We start from the raw sequence: 8,621 nt of genomic DNA, 5'->3' as shown, positions 1-8,621 counted from the left end.
ACACAATTGGATGGAGTAGCATTCGAACCAAAGGGTGGTCATCACAATAGACTTGGCAATTTGACCCATGACTTGACTAACACGATACGTACAAGACATGTGTTCTACATGTATGGCTTCGAGAAATTTGTATCTTAAAGACTTAAATTTTTTAAATTAAAATCTAATTAAAACTAATTCACGTATAAATTAGTTTTGATTGTAAAATTACAAATTAGTTACAACATGATTAGTATGATTACAAGTATATGTGCACAATATATATATATATATATATATATATATATATATATATATATATATATTGATGTTAGGTCTATTTGCTAAACATGACTACCGACGAGCCAGTGCACCAGCAAGCCGACAAGACGGTACTGCCTGATGGATCTACCTGACAACATTTTCTGACTGCTCAGCCTAACCATTGGTTGGTTGGGCCAAATTCCCTATTACTAGAATGCTTCATTCTCCTTGAGGAAGTAGCTTTGAGACTCCCAACCTCAACCATCAACCACCATGTCCATACATTTTCCCTGACCATGGTGTTTCTCTCCGATCATGAGAAACTACTTATCTCACACACCGATTTGACTTGATCGTCGGAGCCTACTCCCGGGGCCCATTCTCTGCGGCAGTTCTTATGACTTTGTTGCGATCGCAGCTCGAAGCCTCACCGAAATCTCACTTGTGGCACCACCTCTATATCTCCGATCCAGATCCAACAGCAAGACCCAACGGTCTAAGTTGATATTATATATATATATATATATATATATATATATATATATATATATATATATATATATATATATATATATATATATATATATATATATATATATATATATCAATGGGTTTTTTTTCACATAAATTTACTCCCAACTTCAGTTTAAAATTTTTCTAAACTATTTTCACCTTCCCTTTAAAATCTTATTTTAAGTTGCCCGGCATAATTCAGAAGCCCTAATATTATTTGCCACCTAAAAATTAGCGATAACAATGTGATCAATTCGCCGGCCTCTCCACACACAACACAACTCGTCGCCGGCATCTCCATCATACAACCTCCTATCACCACTTCTCGGCGTATTGCAACCTGCATGTCTGTTAATATCGAATCCATCTATTACCTCCTATGCCCTTGTACCCCTTTCCGACGACTGATGGCCGACACCACCTTCCTCACCTTGACGCCGCTCGTACTCACCCCCACATGATGCTCTTCACCCTCACCCTTGCCTGATGCCCTTTTTCCCCTCCTCCTCCCTTTGTCACATCCTCTCCATCAAGAACCATAAGACTGTTCTAAATTGGATTGGAGCTATAGATTGCAATCGATTCGTGCATATTCGATTATTAAGACATCGTATTCACGACATGACAATTCAATAATTGTCTCCTTGCGTCCTCGGTTCCTCCCTTTTCATGCAGCCATTAGCAAACCCCCTTTCTCTTCCCGCTTCTACACCACGACACCACCACAGCCCCACATTACAGTGGCACATGCCCCCAATTACAGTGGCGTAGTCCCACCTTTACAGTGATGAAGCTCCACCATAGTAGCGGCACCAGGTACCACCTAGTGCCCACCTTTACAGTGATGAAGCTCCACCATAATAGCGACACCAGGTACCACCTTTACAGTGATGAAGCTCCACCATAGTAGCGGCACCAGGTACCATTGCATTAGCTACACGTTCTTATTTCTTTCCTATTAGGCTTCTAGTTGTGTTTTCATGTTATTAGTCAATAGTTCAGGTTGTATTTGGAGAATATCCATAATTGGGATGCTGAAATTCATGACGTGTGAGGCTGAAATTTGTGAATTTGTGATGCTTAAATTGTGACTTGTGAGGCTAAAATATATGATAGATTCTGGTTGTGTTTTGACCATATCCAAAAGTTCTTGATATCTATTAGACTCAAAACAATGAGAAAAATGAAAAAGCTCGTTTGATTCTCGTATATCTTTTTCACTTACGATTTGAATATTTTGGACTTTCAATGTCAAATATGATAATTGTTATAGTGTATAGAGGTTGGTTGCATTAAAGGGGAAAGTTATTCATTGTTTCTCTTTGAATGACACATACATTCTTCAGGTTGTATGCCTAAATATTACTTTCTTGTTTATATAAGATCATATTTTTATTTTTCTTTTTGGTTTTAGGTTTGTGTGTAGTCCCATGTTTCAGAGAGGCGTCAAGAAGTTGATCACTTTGATCAAGAAGCTGCGCAAGGTTTACCCTTTATGTTGTGGTTAAAAAGTATTTAAGACTAATATGTTTCACTTTAGAAGTCACTCTTTATTAGTGTTGATAAAGTGTTTCCTATCTATATGATTGTTAACTATTACCTTTCATTGTAGAGGCTACTGTCCATGAAGTAGACCTTTTGGTATGGAGTTGGAAGCTATTTAGAAGCACATACATCACGTATGAATATGTGTACGCATGTGTTGATGATCCTCATTGATTTTTGTTATGACTTTAATTGGATGAGTTACCTCAACTTAAAGGTCCATCCAGATTCACTTCTTGGTTTGTATTTTTATACAACTATTTGTTAGTCAATTCTCTTATTTATAATATATTTTATTATTTATATGAACATGACAGACGTTGAGGTGTGCTAGCAAGCGACCCTCCACTTTTGTTGCTAGTAAATCGAAAAGATTTAGTATAAAATTGTAAATTTATGATTTTAATGTCTCCTAAAAAAGATTATATTTTGTAAAATTTCCCTCTCTTTTAAATTTCTAGGTCCGGACACTACTAACATTTGTATTGTTTTTTTTTCTATGTGTTCCTTTAAGGAGAAAAACAAAGGGGTGGCTTTTATAGTTATTAATTTGGAAAAATTCGAGTTGTTAGATACACTTGAGGAATAGCATGACAGAACAAGAAGAAACTCAAACAAAGTATGGAGAGTTTGGAAAAAAACTCATCATTTATGATCTCGAAGTTCCTTGATTTTGAAAGCATAGTACGCCAACTTGATAAAGATGGAGAGCATACACATGATGATATAACACTTCTCTTGGAAATGAAATCATAGTGAACAACCATTCATTTTTGTTATTTTTTCGGTTTAGTTATTAGTGGTTTGTTTATTATTCTTTTATTGTTTATTGTTTTAAAGTTTAGAAATGACAATGTCATGACTATTATCTAAGTTTTTTCTTGTTTTATTTTATGAGTAACATTATATTAGTAGCTATAAAAACTATTTGGGAACTCAAATATTGCATAAAATGATTATTAGTACTAAAATTTGGTCTTTAAGATTGAAAATTTGTCTAGAAAACATATTATAGATTGAATGGTATTAAGGACTAATATAGCATAAAATCGTTGACCTAAGAGAATCATATTAGAGACTTAATGAGATTGTATCAATAAAATTCTTTATTTTCGACCCGTATAAGAAATAAACTGTGACCATGAAATACTAATAATCATGTTTTTTTGTATCACGACAAATGTTTATTTTTAGTCATATAAAAATTTAAACCGTAACCATAAAGCATTTGTAGTTCAAAGTTTTTTCATCAAACCGTAACCATATAATACTTATAATTTTTGTTTTTTCCCCTTATCGTGGCCATAGAATATTAAAGGTCACATTTTTGTTCAATTATTATTAATATTTTTACTTTAGATGTACATGAAATGAATAAATGTCAAAAAAAATAATACAATTCTGTATTTTTTTTCTTGACTATTCTTTCCTATTAAATACAAATAAAAAATTACATCATGACTATGTTTTCTTAAAAATAGTAATAAAATACTCAAAGTCACATGTTTTATATTTAATCATAAATTTTTGAGTAAATTACACGAATGGTCCTTATGGTTTGTGGTAAAATGCACGTTTGGTCTCTAACTTATTTGTTTAAATCGGAAGGTCCCTACAGTTTGTTTTTGTTGCGAGTTTGGTTTCTATCTTACCTAAAAAGACTATTTTGACCTTGATTTTTTAATTTATTTAAATAAAGTGAGGTAGGTAAGCTGAGGTGGAAATGGGGTTGGGAGTGTTTTATTTAAATAAATTAAAAAATCAAGGGCAAAATAGTCTTTTTAGGTAAGACAGGGACCAAGCACGCAACAAAAACAAACTGTAGGGACCTTCCGAGTTAAAAAAATAAGTTAAGGACCAAACATGCAAATTACCACAAACCATAGGGACCATTCGTGTAATTTACTCTCTTTTTTTCACACATAGTAAATTAATTAGGGACTATTAGATACTTACAATCATATTTTATTTCTTTTATGATGACTATGTTTTTAGTTTTAGACATACACCAAAACCAAAAATGTAACAATAAAATACTTATAGTCACATGTATTTCTTTGTTCATGAACATGATTTACCTTTTAGCCACACATAAAAAATTAAAATGTGACTATAAAATACTTATACTTATATATTTTTTCTTTTATGATGACAAGTATTCATTTTTACACATAAAAAATTGAAACGTAACCATAAATACTTATTATTAGTTGTTTGTTGCTCTTACTCAGTGTGTAATTAATGATACCCTATGGACACACAAATAATTAATGTGACAATATATTACCTTTTAGCTAAATTAGATTAACTAGTCAAATCCGCTCCATGATGCACACATGAACAATTATCTTATGTGATCATATATTAATCTATCTCTTCTTATAAAACCATGACAAATGTTTTCCATATATCTAAAAAAACCCGTGGCAAATGGTGACATTTGGCCGCACTGTTGGAGTGTGGCTAATAAGTGTCACATTTGTTATGTTTAAGAATGACTAAAGGTTTCAACTATCTTTCAAATGGTCATGAAATTCAACTTAAAATGTGGCTAAAACAATAGCAAGATTTTAGCAAGAACCTTTAGACACATTTTTAATTAAAAGTGTGGCGTGTTTGGCAAAAGTGTGGTCATAGGTGATTTTTATACTAGTGTAAATTTTATAGTTAACTAAAGCAAAAACGGCGTTGTTTTGCAAAAAGAAATATCGAATGCCACGTCAAGTTTGGCAGATAATAGAATGTGAAAATTATGGCTATTTTAGTTCCTTTTCATTTATCGACTATTAATTTGTGGAAAACATTGAAAAATCACTACTACAAAAAGGCTAAAAGGACCCGGTTAAATACTATAAAGAACCCGGTTTGCAACCGGTTAAACACTATAAAGAACCGGGACTTATTAAGCTAATACAACCCGGTTTTCTGATATAAAACCGGGTTTTTTTTTCTGGAATGACAAGGTGTTTTATATGACTATATAGCCCGGTCCACATGCATACAACCGGGATCTATCATGCAAGTCAGAGGCAGATCTTGTTGATTTTATAGTCCAGTTCTGTTATATGCAATCAGGTCTTTTTAATGATTGTTTTACATTTTTTCTGTCATATCTATAAACCCAATACCAAGACGGTTAATGTTAAAATTGTTACATTTCAATTTTTGCACTTAATATAACCAAATAAAGAAATCATTTTATTAATTTCTAATGAATTTTTACATATTTACATCCACTAACACTAATATCCAACCTTAACAACATGTTCACATATGTACCCTAGTTGAAGGAATTTGACACCAATCTCATTGCCACACCCCACTTCCCACAATCATCAATTTGTTCATGTTGCTCACTTGAATCACCCCAATATATAAGAGCGGATCAAACTAGATGTGCACCCAAAGACTCATATGCTTCTTGTTGATAAATGTCCATCAAGCTTATCAACACCTACCAAGAGAAAACAGAGCATATTTAAGCAAACTGTGAATGAAAATGAGCTTTTACCCAAAAAAAAATATCAAAAATACATACAATATCATAACCTTTAGTCCCTTAGTGTTAGAACATGATAATCATGGGTACATGTACATCACTCCCCAACTGTTTGTCATATTCAACATAATATCCGTGATCACAAAAGCAAAAGGACCAATTCGATTCTTACAATTTTTCGACACTCATAGTAAATGTTAGCAGCCTAAGTCTTCTCGTGTCATTCTAGTCCCTTTTCAAAATTCCATCTACCAACTTTCTGCACAGCCTTTCGTCAACTCCTGCAACAAAAATAGTCACCATGAGGTGTATTAGACTCCATGTCTACATTCACTTATGGGGCACAAAACATAAGTAGGATGTTATATCAATAGAAATGAAAAAATTTGAGAAAAAAATGAAAACCTAAACAAACATTGGAAATTACTTTCTACTGCATAGGAATTGGGAGAAGAAAGCAATATCAAACAGCTAAACCAACAGATAAATCAGAAAAAAAAAAAAACCAATATTGGACATAAATATAAGTAGGATGCTAATAAGTAAATTGAGAAACAAAAGTTAAACCAGATAATACATTAAAAAGTAAACCACAATAAATGGAAGTAGGATGCTACACTAGACAGGACTGGAAATGGAAGCCTGATAAAAGCCATCCAATATATCAACCTAGTTCTTTCCTGAAAGGACTAGTGGACAACCTTGTCAGATGATTGTATGTAAGAAACAATAGATAGAGCCTATTTACTAAGAACATTGTCCAAAAAAAACACCGATATTGTAAAGCATAATAGAAAACATACCACAGAAAGTGGAAGTGGGATGCTACACTGGTCCGCGTTCTTTAACCATATTCTGTGGAAAAATATTGTCATGAGCTTATTAATATGGAAAATAAAAGTAGGCAACCATAAACAAATATTCAATCATGAGTAAAACAAAGTCTTTAATCAATCACCTTATAATATTGATACTTTTTCCTCCAAGACCATAAATGATGTTTCTCACAGCGTTATTTCCATCTGACTCGGGACTCCTATGTATTTAAAATAGAAATAACTAATCAGGAATACAAGGGTTTTTCTTATAAGTTTTCACTTGTTGAGATGTATTGTTCATTCATATCCTCATAAGAAGACACCAATTCAAAAGGGGGAGGCACCTATAAACATATTGCATTTTCTGTTTTTTTTTTTTGGTAATACTTACAGTTGCATTGATTAGAAAAAGAAATCAAACCCAAATAAACTATATTAAAGCAATTTGTACAATTGTAAGAATAAATAAGAAACAAAATACCACTTGAGAAAAAATTATATTTTAAGAACACCATAAAAGTTGCATATACACAAGAAAAAATAAAGTAATGGGTTTTTTGGTTTAATTCCTTTGGAATCGTATTGTGAATAAATAATTTTGAGAGATTTTAAAACACATTGTGTATCTATTACAGGCCTAGTTGTGAGCATGAAACTTATTGCAGAAGGAACCCTAAGTTGTCTGCAATGTCGACAAAGATTAAACCCATTAAAAACAATTTGCAATTTTGAAGCGACTATTAACTCATACAATTGCAAACATAGAGCAACTAACAATAAAAATGGCAAAAAAGAACCAGAGTGATGATCAGCACAAGAGACTAAAGACTGAAGTTTAGCCATGAAGATTAAAGATAAAAGGGTTAAACTTACGCCAGAAGTAATGCAACAGAGGACAAGAGGCGGCATTGCAGTGGTTTAGCACTTTTTCTCCGGTGATGGTCTTAAGGAGGAGAGAAGATGGTGACTACGGCTTACTCGTTGTTTTTTCTGTGGGAGATAAATTAAAGGTGTGAAGGGACGATAAGGAAATGGCGCTATTTTTCCAAATAATTCACGAAAATTGGTCGGGTTGTGGATTTGATGATGTCTCGTATACTCCCCCAAACTGGTGCTGGAATTAATGTCGTAATTCTTTTCCTATAATGGGAATTCATGCAATTAATAAAAATATAACTTTATTAGTGGTTGAATTAATGTTTAATTCTTTTTTTTTTTTAACATTTAAAAGTGAAATATTAAGAAAAAGGAAAAGACTAAAGATGCTCTGTGGTTTCTTATTTTTTTAATTCCGTAAAAAAAACACTAGTAGTCTAAAATATAATTTTTGTGATTTATGTAAAACTTAAAATTGCTATTATACCTTACTAATTTAATATTTTTATTTTTTTGTATTTATTAGTATAGTTTTATAACTAAGAAACATAAACAAAACCTACAAACACTCACCCACCCCACCCCTCTTGGTTTTAAGAAGTCGATTATCTCCATCTCTCTTAATATTCATGTCGGTAAGCTCTACCGCGCGTTGTCATGCAACCATGCTGCCCCTTTTTGTTGTAAGTACTTTTACCCACCATCTCCTTTCCTCCTCTCATTCTCGAACCCTCCTACATTTCTCCTCTTTTGTTACCATTGAAACTACACATTGTTGTCACTCACTCTCCCCCTACCATACAACCCTACCCTCTGCCAGCAAATTGTATCACCCTTTGATTTTGTAACATCCAGTTTCGGATGCTAGAAATTTCGAGCAAATTTAACCTTACTCTAAATAAAGGAAGTAAACGTAAAGAGCTAAATAGTGATAAAATAATACTTAAAAGCCTAATATATATAGTTACTAAGTTGAAAATGTTGACAGAAACAACATATCACAAGGGTGTCCGTTTTGGGAACCCGACACAAAATTTTCCCAGTAGGTCACCATGTTAGGTTATGATGATTGATCACAAATATCGCAAGGGAAGCAAAATAGATCATCATAACACATCAACGATCTA

This window comes from Lactuca virosa, chromosome 4 (genome assembly GCF_052849685.1).
Source record: "Lactuca virosa cultivar CGN04683 chromosome 4, Lactuca_virosa_CGN04683_v6, whole genome shotgun sequence".
NCBI classification, from domain to species: Eukaryota; Viridiplantae; Streptophyta; class Magnoliopsida; order Asterales; family Asteraceae; genus Lactuca; species Lactuca virosa.
Note: the sequence above shows the minus strand (reverse complement) of the source record.